The sequence below is a fragment of the Vulpes lagopus genome, chromosome 10, assembly GCF_018345385.1.
Source record: "Vulpes lagopus strain Blue_001 chromosome 10, ASM1834538v1, whole genome shotgun sequence".
Lineage (NCBI taxonomy): Eukaryota > Metazoa > Chordata > Mammalia > Carnivora > Canidae > Vulpes > Vulpes lagopus.
The window spans coordinates 85600652-85614446 of NC_054833.1; positions in this window are offsets into that span (position 1 = coordinate 85600652).

A 13795-nucleotide genomic window follows, 5' to 3' on the forward strand; every position below is an offset into this window, starting at 1 on the left:
AGTATAGTTGGAGTACCCAGAACAGAACAGGGTCCCCAGGAGTAAAATACCTTACATAGGATAGAGTTACCCAGCACAAGGCAGAGTACTCAACACAGGATAGAGTACTCAGTCCAGGAAGAGGACCCAGAATAGGCAGAGTACCCAGTAGAGGATAGAGTACCCAACACAAGCAGAGTACCCAGCACAGGACAAAGTACTGAACATAGGGCCTAGGGGGTTAAGAGCTGTGGGAACATTCCGGAGACTTTTTCCTTTTTCTTTTGAAATTCCTTACCACAACCTACCAAAGAGATAACACTTTTTGAAAGTAAAATTCATATAACATAATATTCTCTGTGTCAATTATCTTAGAGTGAAGAGTGCAGCCGTTTTTAGAACACTGGTGAGGCTATGCAACCATCACCACTAGTTCCAGAACATTTAGTCTCCCCAGAAAGAAAAGCTGTACCCATTGGCCATCACTGCCCATTCTTCTCTCTCACAGAGCCTGCAAGACTAGTCCCTTGTCCGTATGAATCTATTTTGGACATTTTCTATAAATGATCACACAGTCTGTGGCCTGTGGGCTCTGGCTTCTCTCACTCAGCAGGATGTCCGCAGGGCTCACTCTTGCTGCAATGGGTGTCTGCACTTCCTTCCTTCTCACGCCCGAGTGATGGCTTTGGTGCATGGACCCACCACATTTTGCTTGCTCATGACACGGTCATGGACATTCTGGTTGCTTCCGTATTTGGCTATCGTGAATGTGCAGCTATGAACATGCATCACATGTTTCTGTTTGAAGATGTTTTGAGGTCTTGAGCATATACCTAGTAGCAGGTCCTGCAGTAATTTTGTGTCTAGCTTTTTAAGGACCTGCCAACTCTTCAACATATGAGGCTGTCACTCTCTCCAACAGCCTGGCCAACACTCGTTAGTTTCTAAACTTTAAAAAAATCATTACATCTGTTCTCTTTAAAGAGCGGGGGCAGGGGGGGGGGAGCTTCCTAATGGGGATTTTCTTTCTTACCTCTTAGTTCCTCACATTTGATCTGTGATACATTGAGACTGGCCCAACTTGGTCTGGAGAGGAGTCATGGGGCAGGAGTGGTTGAGGGGACTGAAGACTGCTTTGTTGTGGGCAGAGAAGCAGGTACAGCAAACTCACAGCACGTCAGAGAGCAGCCACCCAGTCCGGTGCTTCCTCGCCAAGCTGTGGGCAGAGAACATAGGGTGTCGTAACCCAGGGCGGCTCTGCCTTCACAGCCTTGCTTGGATTCCACCCCAGCAGGAGGACAGAAGGCGCACAAGGGATGCTCAGAAGGCAGGTTGTCTGCAAGGCAAGGAGAGACTTCAGAAGGGGCCGACTCGGCTGGCAGCTTAATCTTGGGCTTCCAGCCTCCAGGGCTCTGAGAAAATCAGTTTCTGTTGTAGAAGCACCCCTCTGTGTGACTGTAATGTGACAGCCCCAAAAAACTAATTCACCATGGTACACGGAGGTATCAGTTTCCCCTCAGTCCCTGCATCTAGCCTCAGGAGGGACCTGCCCAGGGGCAGCCAAGATTGGTGGAGGGTGAGTGGGGAGGGCACGTAGAGTGCTCTGACATCTTAATGCGTGGACTAGAATTATTTACTTTGAAAGTGGCACCATCATCTCCTCTTTTCAGCAGTGTCTTCCTATGGCCAATGGCCAAATGCAATCTAGTTTTGACCCTACTCTCATTTCTATCATTTACTCTTAAGACACTGCCTTAAGACACGGGAAGCTTTACTCTGCTTTACAGGGAGGAATCTGGAGCCGAGAGTAGCCAGGGACCTACCCCAGATCTCAGGGCACCCCTTAGCAAGCCTGGAGTGAGCTTGGAGAGGAGACACGGTGTCCTGAGCCACTCAGCCAGCAAGAACCAGCCCTGGAGGGTGTGGGGGCAGGAAGGCAGACAGCACCTTCCTCCCAGGTCTGAGCGATAAGCTATGCATTGCTGGCTTGAAGAGCAGCTGAGATTTTTGCATAGACTGCTAAGGTCAGAACAAGTCTTAGTCTCTGACTTAATTAATTGTGCTGAGCTAGAGGGAACTAAGAAAGCACGCTCCTAGAGAGAGGGGTTTTCTCTTTCTGCCACGGCTCACTAACAGTGTATCCAAGCACCATGCTGCACGTCTGCTTTCCAAACCATGGGCTTCCAAACCGGGTTCTTCCCAAGTGTGGATGTCAGTTATCCTGTTGACAGAGGTGATGCTGAAGAGGAATTGTATTGGGTATAATAAGATTATAACTACATTTATTTTCCTTACTGGGCAGAGGGATTAGGACCCCTGTTCTATTCATGTTTTAGTGCCCATCTAGCAGCTAGCTCATTTTGAAGCACGGAGTAGGCCAGTTACAAGTGTGTGCATAATTGAGTTCAGTTGGATGAAACCCCTTCAGCTGCCCATCAGTGGCCAGGGGACCCCAGTACTCAGAAAAGCATGGATCAGAAATGCAAAGGACTGGTTTGAGAATATCAGATTGCCTGCTCACAGAGCTGCTGCTCCACACATGATTTTTCTTTTTTCTTTTTCTTTCTTTCTTTCTTTCTTTCTTTCTTTCTTTCTTTCTTTCTTTCTTTCTTTTTTTTTTTAATTTTTATTTATTTATGATAGTCACACAGAGAGAGAGAGAGGCAGAGACACAGGCAGAGGGAGAAGCAGGCTCCATGCACCGGGAGCCCGACGTGGGATTCGATCCCGGGTCTCCAAGATCGCGCCCCGGGCCAAAGGCAGGCGCCAAACCGCTGCGCCACCCAGGGATCACTCTTTCTTTCTTTCTTTCTTTCTTTCTTTCTTTCTTTCTTTCTTTCTTTCTTCTTTTCTAGTATGTTGGCATGGTCTAATACGGTCCTACCGCTGCCTCACTTCCAGCCGTAATGGATTATTGAGCAGCCGTTCCGTTGTGTATTAAACACAGCACTTATCTTTCTGAAAAATGGGCAAGGACTTTGAACATTGATTTCTACCTTCAGGCTAAGGTTGTTTCTTTTGGGAAATAGTGGTAGAATAAAGAATGTTTTGATCTGTTTTGCATTTGCCTTAAAAAATAAAAATCACACCCAACACTTGGCAGCTCACTTGTTACATCTACCTTCTTCTTTTATTAGGTTGATGTACACATGGAGAAAGGGGCTTTGCTCCACAATGCATTCCCCCTTGTTCTGGAAAGGCCACGGGAAAGAGGGTGCCTGGATTCCTAATGATCACGGCATGTCGGGAAGGAGGAAAGCACAGCTGTGCAACACACAGACCCAGTGGAGATTCCCCATCTGTTGCTCCCATCCGTGGGACCTCGGCGAGGAACTTAACATCTTCCCAGGCTTCTGTTTATCACAAAGTGGGCCGTGTGCTGGAACCAGCCTGGCAAGGCTGCTGTGGCATTAACGTGAGACCATGTCTATAAAAGTACCTGGAACAGAAGAAAATGTGTTTTTAGCTGTTGTTGACATCATTCTTTCTAGGCTCTGAGACGCTCGGAGCTAAGAGTCCAGTGCAATCGAGGTTCCTGGCTACACCAGAGGCTTGGAGTGCAAGAGGCAGGTTGTCAGCCATGCCTAGGAAAAGCTCTTGGACTCATTAAAATGAGTTGGTGTGAAGCACATGGAAAGTCCCCTGGCCATTGTCCCAGTTAAGTAGACATGCTGTTTGTTAAAGGAACGGTGATTATGCGGATTCTACTGTATTAATAACAATAAATCTGAGTAATGTCCTGTGCATAGCCTCCTGCCCAATGCAATCACTAAGTCAGGGAAGTAATTATGCAAGCCTTCGTGCACAGGATCACAGAGCTCCCACCAGCAAATTTCTTCCATCTCAGCTGGGAAATGGTGCCTCTTTGGATGCACCTAGTGGCATGGCTAGCTTAGGACAGAAAGAGAATAAGCAAATCTCTTTTTTATTTCATTTAAAGGTAAGCTTGGACGAGCTCACCATGGAAATGGGAGAAAGGTGGGGGAGTGGCAGATGAGAACGCATTCCTTTAAAGAAAAAATCGCCTACCTTTCCATTTTCCTTCCCAACACACTTCCATCAAACCCGAAAGATATAGGAATTGATTTGTGTTTTGAATCATAACAGTAAATGCTTTATGGGAGACGTTTATTTGCTTATTCATTGGATTTACATTTGCATAAAGAACATTTCTTTCAAAAGAGTGAAGCTATCGCCTATTAAGATTTTTAAAAAATAAGTGACAGCAAGTTTAGCTGCTAGAAATAAAAAAAGATTATGCTGTATCCTGTTCTGTAGACATAAGCTATGCAGGAAAATGTCCTGGTCCAGAAATGGGGCTCAGGGAACAGAATGGTAGAAGCCTCTTCCACCAGAGCACCCTATCATAGCTAAACCAGCAAACAGGAAATCCCAGATATGGATTAGCAGTCTCAGTTGGGCAATTCTGGAAACACTAGATACAGGAAAGAAAAAGAAGCCAATCTAAGACTTCCTTACTTCCTCCCTCCCTCCTTTTTAAATTTTGAATAGGAGCTGTAGTTGACAATGGTGCCAGATGAGAAAGGATGGGCCAATGGGAGGAAATGTCCAGTGGTCAGGAAGGGACCCAGGAGAAGGCAGGTGCTGTGGATAGGTTTCTGGGACATCATCATGGAAGGTTGGAGCTGAAGACACCACGGCAGAATAGAGACAAAAAGAACAGAAAAGAAGATGGTGAAGTCGCGGTCCAGACATGGGAAGAGGATGAGGTTCTGGGTCAGTAAGGTGGGACATGGCTGCTGCAGGATCCTGGAGTCATGAGTTCCTAAGGAGGCATTGCAACAACAGTGCAGTAAGGGGAAGACGGAAACTTGAACAAGGCTTGAAAATTCAGCCATGGCCTTGGCATGCTGCCTCAGATGGGCTCTGGGTGGACTCCGTGTGTTGAAATGGAGCACAAAGGGTTGGGTAGGAAGGGATGGAGGTGCACAGAAGTGGGGTTGAGGAAGGCCAGATGAACATTGGTACCATGATGCTTGGTCTGAAAAGTGCAGAGCGAGCCCCTGGGCAGCAGCTTCGTGAAATACACAGTCTACTTAGGGGCTGGATTGAGTCAGAGATTCTGCAACTGGTTCACCAGGTAGCGCCTTTCAAATGCAGTCTTTCAGGCCCCAGATCTGTGAATCAGAATCTGCATTTCAGTAAGAGCTTCAGGAGATTTACAGGCACCTGAGATAGCTCTGGTTTAGACCATTCATCTTAAAAGATGACCATGAAAAGAGAGAGGGCCTGGAAAGCAGAGAGAGGAGAAGGTAAACAAAAGAACATGCTATTTTTTTTAAAAAAAAATTATTTATTAGCACAGCAAATATGAATAAACACCGTCTGTGCGTGTCGAGACAGCCCTGAGTGAGACAGGCTGGTCTCTGGTTACTCAGAACTTCCTTTCCAGGGTGGCAGCAAGCCACACACACATGTGGAAGGGAAGGTGTCATGAACAATAAAGGCAGGCAAGGCAATGGGAAGGATTTGGGGGTTCTGCAGTGGGTATCAGCAATGACATTTGAGCCAAGACCCAAAACACAAGGTGATAGTCATGGATCTAGAGAACATCTAGGGGTGACAGCATGTGTGAAGCCCAGGCACAGAGGGAGCCAATGTTGCTAAGACTGGAAGAATATGGTCAGAGGACTTGGACAGACATTTCTCCAAAGAAGACACAGATGGTCACCGGACACGTGGGAAGATGCTCAGCAACACTCACTGTCAGGAGAATGCAAATCCAAACCACAGTGAGACACCACCTCACACCTGTCAGGATGGTCATTGTCAGAAAGACAAGTAGCAGCAAGTACTGGGGAGGATGTGGGGAAAGTGGGACCCGCTTCCACTGTTGGTGGGAATACAAGCTGGTGTAGCCATTCTGGAAAACAGAGTGGAGATTCCTCAAAATATTAGGAGTACAACTACCCTACAATCCAGCAATCCCACTTTTGGGTATTTATCCAAACAATTAAATCAGGATCTCCAAGAGATGTCTGCACTCCCATGTTTACTGCATCATGATTCACGACAGCCAAGATATGGGAACAGTTCCAATGTCCATTGAAGATGAATGGATAAAGAGAACATGGTGGATATATGCACAATGGAGTACCATTCAGCCCTAGGAAAAGGAAACCTTGCCATGTGCAACAACACAGATGGACCTGGAAGACTTTACGCTAAGGGAAATAAGTTAGACAAAGACCAATACCACACGATCTCACTTGTATGTGGAATCTGAGATAGTCAAGCATATAGAAGCAGAGGGTAGAATGGTGGTTGCCAGGGGCTAGGGGAGAAGACAGGGGGAGATGCTGCTCAACAGGTAAAAAGTTTTAGTGACGCAAGAGGAAGGGGTTCTAGATGTCTCCTGCACAGCACTGTCTATCGTTAGCAACCCCGTATTGTGCACTTTAGAATATGTTAAAGGATTTATCTCATGTTGAGCATTCTTACCTAAAAAAAAAAAAAAAAGAAGAGGAACACAAAGAAATTTCTAGAGGTGATAGATATGTTTAGGACCTTGATTACAGTGATGGCACTGTGGGTATTGGCATACGTCCAAACTCATCAAGATGTGTGCGATTGTTTGTATATCAATGATGCTTCCATAAACATTTTTTTTTAATTGCAGGCAGGTGGAACTGGAGCATGGGAAGGGGGCAGAGGGGCCATTGGTGATGAGGTTGGGTGGAGAGGCTAAGACCTCCTGGTTTACAGATGAGGGTTGTGGATCTCAGCCTACAGTTGGGTCGACCGGGCCACAGTATTACCTGTGGTGAGGTGAAGACAAGCCAGCCAGGGAAGGAGGGGTAACAAAGATCCTGGGACGAAAGTTTGCTGCATGCAGGAAGAAAAACTTTCCAGAAAGACGATTAGGGATTGCATCGCCTCTCAATAAACTGGTGATCATCCCCCCTTTCCAAAGCAATCACTCAGGAAATTAAGTCCAGAAAAAAAAAAAAAGGAGAGCGGGGAGACATATGGAATACAGATTGTTTTAGGGGGGAAACTTTGCAGTCCTGGTGTGGAGAGACCTGGTGGGCTGGCCGGGGAGTTGGCTGGGAAGAGGCTATAGATCACATTAGCAGAGTATTTATGCAGCTGTGTTCCAGCTCTCTGCAGCTCTGTACTAAATTCTTCACATTTAGCTCCACCTCATGCTCTGAGAGGGACTTTTATTACCTCTGCACAGGTAATGCATAACAATCCAGCTCTCTAACATTTGCTGATCAGCCGTGCAGGTAACAAGCCAGCCGGCTACCTGGCATCTCTCAGCAAATATTTGACACAGATAGGATTGCTTGGTGACGGTCAGGCTGTGGCCAGCCCTAAGTATTCAAGGCCAGTGAAGATAAGCCCGGGGAGGAAGGGGTAGCTGGGGAGACATCTGTGGGGAAGACAGAAGTCCGTGAGGTGTCGGCCCAGCAGGGGCTTTTTGAGGACACCTGCCCACCGAGGAGAAATCCCCATACCTGACCCTCCAGAATTCACTGACCAGTCCTCTTTTGTCTTTTAACAACTTGGGAGAACCTGCCCCACTCTACCCTTCCTGCAGTCCTATCCATCCCAGCAGCCCCACCATTGGGAGGGTCCAGAGGGATCCCAAGGATATGACGGGGTGAGGGGGTCCCTCTGTCAAAAATAACTCTCCATGTGATACGCAGAATTGTACCACCAGCTCCTGACAGGTGCTCCTTCTTGGTTGGCTGCAAGCACTCCTGGGAGACGAAGTGTACTGAGACTCCAACACATCACTGTAAATGTTTTTTTTTTTTTTCCAATTATAAGGGTGGCAGCCGGTGGAACATGACCCCAGAAAGTGGTAACCAAAGATCATCTTTACCTAGTGGATTGTTCTTCCAAAGGTGAGCCCCACTGGGAGTTAAAAGAAGTTAGGTCCCCAGAAGATTTCCTCATGCCCCAGCTGCCAGCCTCAGCTCATGCTTCCTGGGGCCCCACGGCACCTGGTCAGTGCAGGGATGCAGGATTAGGGTATCCCCCATTTTACAGATGGTACAATAAGGAGGGGCACAGCTGAGATCCAGACTTAGCTGTATCTGGGTTCTAAGCCCATGGTCTCCTCAACCCCACGCAGCATTTTCCTGGGAGTCTGTCATTGCCTCCAACAGCATGGGGGCATGTGATTTGATTCTGGACACTCACAACCCTCTTTGCTGGTCTTCGGAGCCAAACTGCTACCTCCAGGACATGGCCTGCCAGTCACTGCCCCAAGTGGTCTTGGGCCCTCTCCTCCACCAGCACCCCAGAATAAAGACCCTATTTATTTAGCAGGCAAGTATAACATGAACACCTGTCCCTGCTGATCTGTGGAGCAGCACTGGGGGCATCAGATGGAGGGCACGTGGGCCACACCTCCGCAGAGGCTGGGGTGCAGTGGGGTTCCAGTGAGACTCACAAGTCTCACAGCAGGTGGACCCTCCAAGGAAGGGAGGGGATAAGTGTACAAGCACCACCAAGCTCCCAAGGGGTACATTAGTGCCACCACAAAATGAGCTTCTTAGGCACATGGACTACTTTGAGCCAAAGGCCATGGAGAACCAGCAGACCCAGGAAAAGATCTAAAAACAGAAAGCACTTTTTCCTTTTGTAAAGGAAATTTCATTTATAAAGGAAATTCCCACCTGCGGCGATGTCTTCCTGTACCTGGAAGAGGAGGACTCTTCACAACTCTTATCGCTGGAGAAGGCAAGTCTTGCATCTGCTTAAGAAATTCTACCAAACAACCCTTATGCACCATACATTTCCTAGTGCCCTTCCCATAGCTTGAGTCCCGGCCTCAAAGCCCCAAACCTCCTTTCCATTGTTGGCCAGAGTTCTAGCTTCCACTTTGGGTTACCGGTCGCTGGGCGCTCCCATTGGTGTGTGCCAGACGCACACATTCATACGCTTCTGTTTGTTTTCTTCTTGTTGATCTGTCTTCACCCCGTCTTATGGAAGTCCAGGCAGGCGAGCCTGCGACTGGAAGAGGGAAAGATCCTCATCCCTCTTTCTTTCCCCAATCAAGGCTTCCTTGCTGTAGGGTAGGGTGATACCTCTGTCTGATTTGTGTGAGACCAAGTGGCCACCCTACCTACTGTGTCGCCAACACGCACTGAGTACCAAGCAAAACACCTTCTGGACAACCTCTTTGACTGTTCCTCATAATCCCATGAGGTGGGAATGATTTGCCCCATGAGAGAGAAGGGGAGACAGAGAATCCAAATGAATAAATGACTTGGTCATGATCCCTGAGAATGAGAGTGAGCCAGAGGCATCTTCTTCATACACCTCCAAAGCGACTTGTCGGAGTTCACAGCTTGAATGCTGCTGAGCAGAGATGCCTGGGGGGCATGTGACCCCTCATGCTCTGTAGCCCCGCCACTCCACACCACAGACAGCTGCCCCTAGGACACTCACATGGCCAGGGCTGGTGGGGAGGGACCTCTTCTGTGTAGGAGGTGCCCATGCCTCTTCTGCCTAAGCACACAGGTCTGTCTTTGCCCTGCAGTACCTTTCCCACACCACGGCAGCCCCAGGGCCCTGGCGTGCAATGTTCTTTCTCCTTTGGCAGATGAATCGTAGGCTCAGATGAGCTTTAATTTGTGACTGGACACGTTTCAATGACATATTTCCAAATCAGATGTTTCATCTACTCCGTTTATCCTAAATTCCATGACTCTATTTCAGAGTCTAACAGATCTCCGCTTGGGAAATTGACACATCCAAATGGACTATTTGGATAGAAGCTTCCGTCTGACCAAGTGCAGCCAAAGCACCCGGCAAATGGAGAATGCAAACATATGGCAGAAGGAGAACAGCAGATTTACAGCCACATTATGAGCTCTGTGACAAATGGGGCTCTTGCAGGGGCACAAAACTCTTATTGTGTTCACTCATGGTGGATGGCCTTTGGGGCAGAATAGTAATAACCATTCCTGAGAATTTCAGTTCAAATTACCTCCTAAATGAATTAGCAATGCTCAAAAATGTTAAATTGTAGCATTTCTTCTTACACAGTCTTGTTTTATTTATTTATTTTATTAAGCACTGCAGCATTAGTATGCATGGCAAAAATTAAAAGCCTGAGCATGGTTTCGGTTGAAGGAAAACTCAGTTCCTCTAAAAGCAGTAGCAGAGGAAGAAAGGGTGGGGGGGTGGAATTCGGTGGGAAATGCAGCATACTGCAGTATGAAACCCACGTGAAACAGGGGCTTGCCCTCTCATTGTGGGCATCCTTGGATCCCTGAGAAATTGAGGAAGGAACACAAATAGGATTGAGGAATGATTTCAGAATCTAGAGATAATGTTCCAGGGGAGGGTGCCTCCTGCTTGAGGTCTGAGATCCGTTCTGAAGCTTCTCTGCAGCCAGAGCACACTTCACCAAGACCGGGGTGGAGGATGTCTGAAGGCTGGTGGAAAGAACCCCAGGAGAACACACCCCAGAGAATGCCAGTGCGATGGCTCGTGAATACCCTATTAGTCAGGGTTCTGTAGAGAAACAGAGCCAGTGAGATGTCAATGTCTATACCATATCTGTATCTATAAACTTATCTATATCAACCTTTTACCGGGTTGGGGAATCCTTGTGTTTTAAGAAACTTAGATTTTGGTGGCACATCAATTGCCTCTAATTGTTATCACCTGGAAGACAAATTATCTATCTATCTATCTATCTATCTATCTATCTATCTATCTATCTATCATCTATCTATCTAGAGAGATTTTTTTTAAGGTTTGGGTCACAAGATTGTGGAAGCCAGTAAGTTCAAAATCTGTAAGGCAGGTTGGCAGGCTAGAGACCCAGAGAACAGTTGATGAGGTAGGGTCGAGTCTGAAATCTGCAGTCTAGAGGCAGAATTCCTTCCTCCACGGGAGACCCCAATCTTTTTCTCTTCAGGCCTCCAACTGATTAGATGAGGCCCACCCATGTTTAAAGGGTGATCTGCTTTAGTACTGATTTAAACGTTAATCACATCTAAAAAAATACCTTCACAGCAACAATCAGATGGGTATTTGACTAAAAACTGGGTATCACAGCCCAGTCAAGTTAATCCATGAAATTAACCATCACAGAGTTTTAGGACTCTAGCAGAGTGCCCTTCGGGCTCATAAGACCCACATGAGGTCAATCTTCACCTTTTATGTCACTTTGGCCCAGCATGGGAAGACAGGGCACTTTCCAGCAACTCTACAACCAGCAACTGGCGGAGAGGACTTGCTCTAGATCAGCTATTGGACACAACCCCCACGATTCTGAGGAATCCAGTCTAGGCTGCTTCTTATCTACCACATGTTTCATCAACAGAATTATTAATCCAAGTTGTAAAGAATGAGGGAGTCTTCCAGTGCAACCATTATCATGGCCAATAGCACCATCTTAGCATCTGCAGTGTTCCTGGTACTTCACCAGGGTGAGGAATCCTTGTGTTTTAAGGAACTTGGATTTTGGTGGCACTTCAATTTTCCTGATTATTATCAAATGTTAATTTATCAATTCCCAAAAAATAAGCATCTCTGATCTTGGCATCTTAATTACTGGGCTGGTCAAAGTTGTAGCTAACTAGGAATTTGAGAGAAATTTCATAGACCTATTGGCTGGGACCCAAGTGGTGTCTGTGGCTCAGAGGTTTGCTTTGTTTACAAGTTGGGGTCTTATGTGCCTGGTGCCAAAACGGCAATAAACGTGGTTTAATGAGTGAAAGAATTCTCTTGTTCAGTTAACTGCCAATCAGTTTCTTGGAAAGAACTCTGGTTTTAATTGCTGTGAGTGTCCCATGAAAGGGTGAATTTCTTGTCCTTGCCTTAGCCTCTGATGAGGTGTAGTCATTGTGTTTTGGCATGTTTGTCCACTAACGTTGCAGAGCATGGACTCATGTGCTCCTAGGGACCTCTGGACATGGAAGCCTCCGAGAAATCTCAGTGGAGAATTGGATCCTGGCACAAGGAGGGTGCCTCCTGGAATCAGGTGGGGAGGTGAAGTAGAGAGTGGGAAAGCACAGGGGCTCATTTATTACAAGGCTGGCTCACAGATGGGCTGTAAGGGAGGAACCACTGGCATGGGCACATCACAGGCTGACGTGTGTTAACACACCTGGATGCAAACTCACCATCCTTTACTCATCTCTCTTGGGTGCTACCTGGTGCAGCTAGAGGATTGACAATCATAGAAGATACTCAAAATGGTGTCCATGAAGCAAGAGTGGATTCTAGCCAGACAACTGTATATCCTGCCCCTTTCTCCCAACACTTCTGATCACTCTCGATCAGATTAAATTGATGAAAATGCAGTCTCCTCTATTTCTGGGTCCTATAAACACTCACCTTGATCTCGAGGAACCACTTACAATATAATTTTGAACTGGATGATGTTTTTAAAAATCATAAATGCTTAAAAGAGTACACAAGACACAGCTGATTTCAGATGAAGGCACCCCCTGCTTGCCCCCAGGCCTGTCTAGTTCTGCTCACACAGCTGAGGCTGTTGGACTCAGGCAGAGAATGAGTTTTGAGCTGCAGCCTTGCATCCCATCCACCAGGCCAGGAGACTTCTCAAAGTACACAAAGACAAGAGGATGGCAGAGACTTAAGACTCATAAATTGCAGGCTTGGGGCCCGTGTGGCCCAAACATCTGTACTTTGTTCCATGAAAGTAAATTGTCAACATGAAGATGGTTATCACAGGCTGCCACAGGGGACCTGAGTGTCAATCTCTGCAAAGACACCCCACTGGGAGATAGCTCCAAGCTAATCCTTTATGCATGATGGAGCCGGCAGGGTCATCTTGGATATCATAGGCACAGGTCTGTGACAAACAGCTTTTCCAAGATCTATGGGAAATGGTCCTTTGCAAGTTAATTTTGAGCAGGAAAGAACCACAAGGTCAAAATCATGTGCCATGGGCTTATTATAGGAAAGAAGGAATATTTAATCTGAAATTATCTGTATCTTCCCTATTCTATTCATAAGCAATTATAATTTTTAAAAATGTTATATAGTTCATCACGATGGGTTCAGAATTACAAGCAAGCAAGGACCTAGAAGCCACAATGTCAAAAGAACATCTTCTAGCAGCATGTAACTGCATATGCGTATGTGCATGAATGTATGAGGGTGTGTGTGCATGTGTGTATGTGTATGCCCTGTATGCACACGTATGTGGGGATATACTTGTACACATATGGGTGATTTCTGAGAATATAGGATGAGCTTTTGCATTGATTTTAAGTAAGCATCACAGATAGAGAATATATAAGTCTTATACTTCAGATTATGTCCCTCCTTGACATGGAAACAGACCCTCCCATAGGGAACGAATAAGCTAGGACCAGTCTCCCTGAGCTCAGGAGAGTGGGATGTGATGTAGCTCCTCACTGAGAAACAAGAAAGGATACTCTGGAGCTCATAACTCATGTAAGTGGCTCTTAGACCCTTGAGTAGGTCTTGTGCTTAGCTAGTGATAATGATCTGCAACATAGACTTCACCCTCATTTGACATTTTGATGGGAAGCATCTCACAGACATATTCTCATGGTAGATCTTATCAAACATTCAGATCTCCCAGGAACTTCTGGGTCTGGACGAAGGACACTTCCTTGCCCATATAAGGGGTCTGAAAATACTGGCAGAGTTTAATTTGATTGCATGAAATGAAATCCAAGGAAAGACTACATAATGATGGGAACCGAGCAGAGAGGTGTGAATGTCAGCCGCATAACCAGCTGAGGATGTTTTCATCCCAGCTGGATTGTTGACCCTATCGTGAGATGAGAGATCACCTGTGTTTTCCGTTTTATGAGACAAGAAGGAT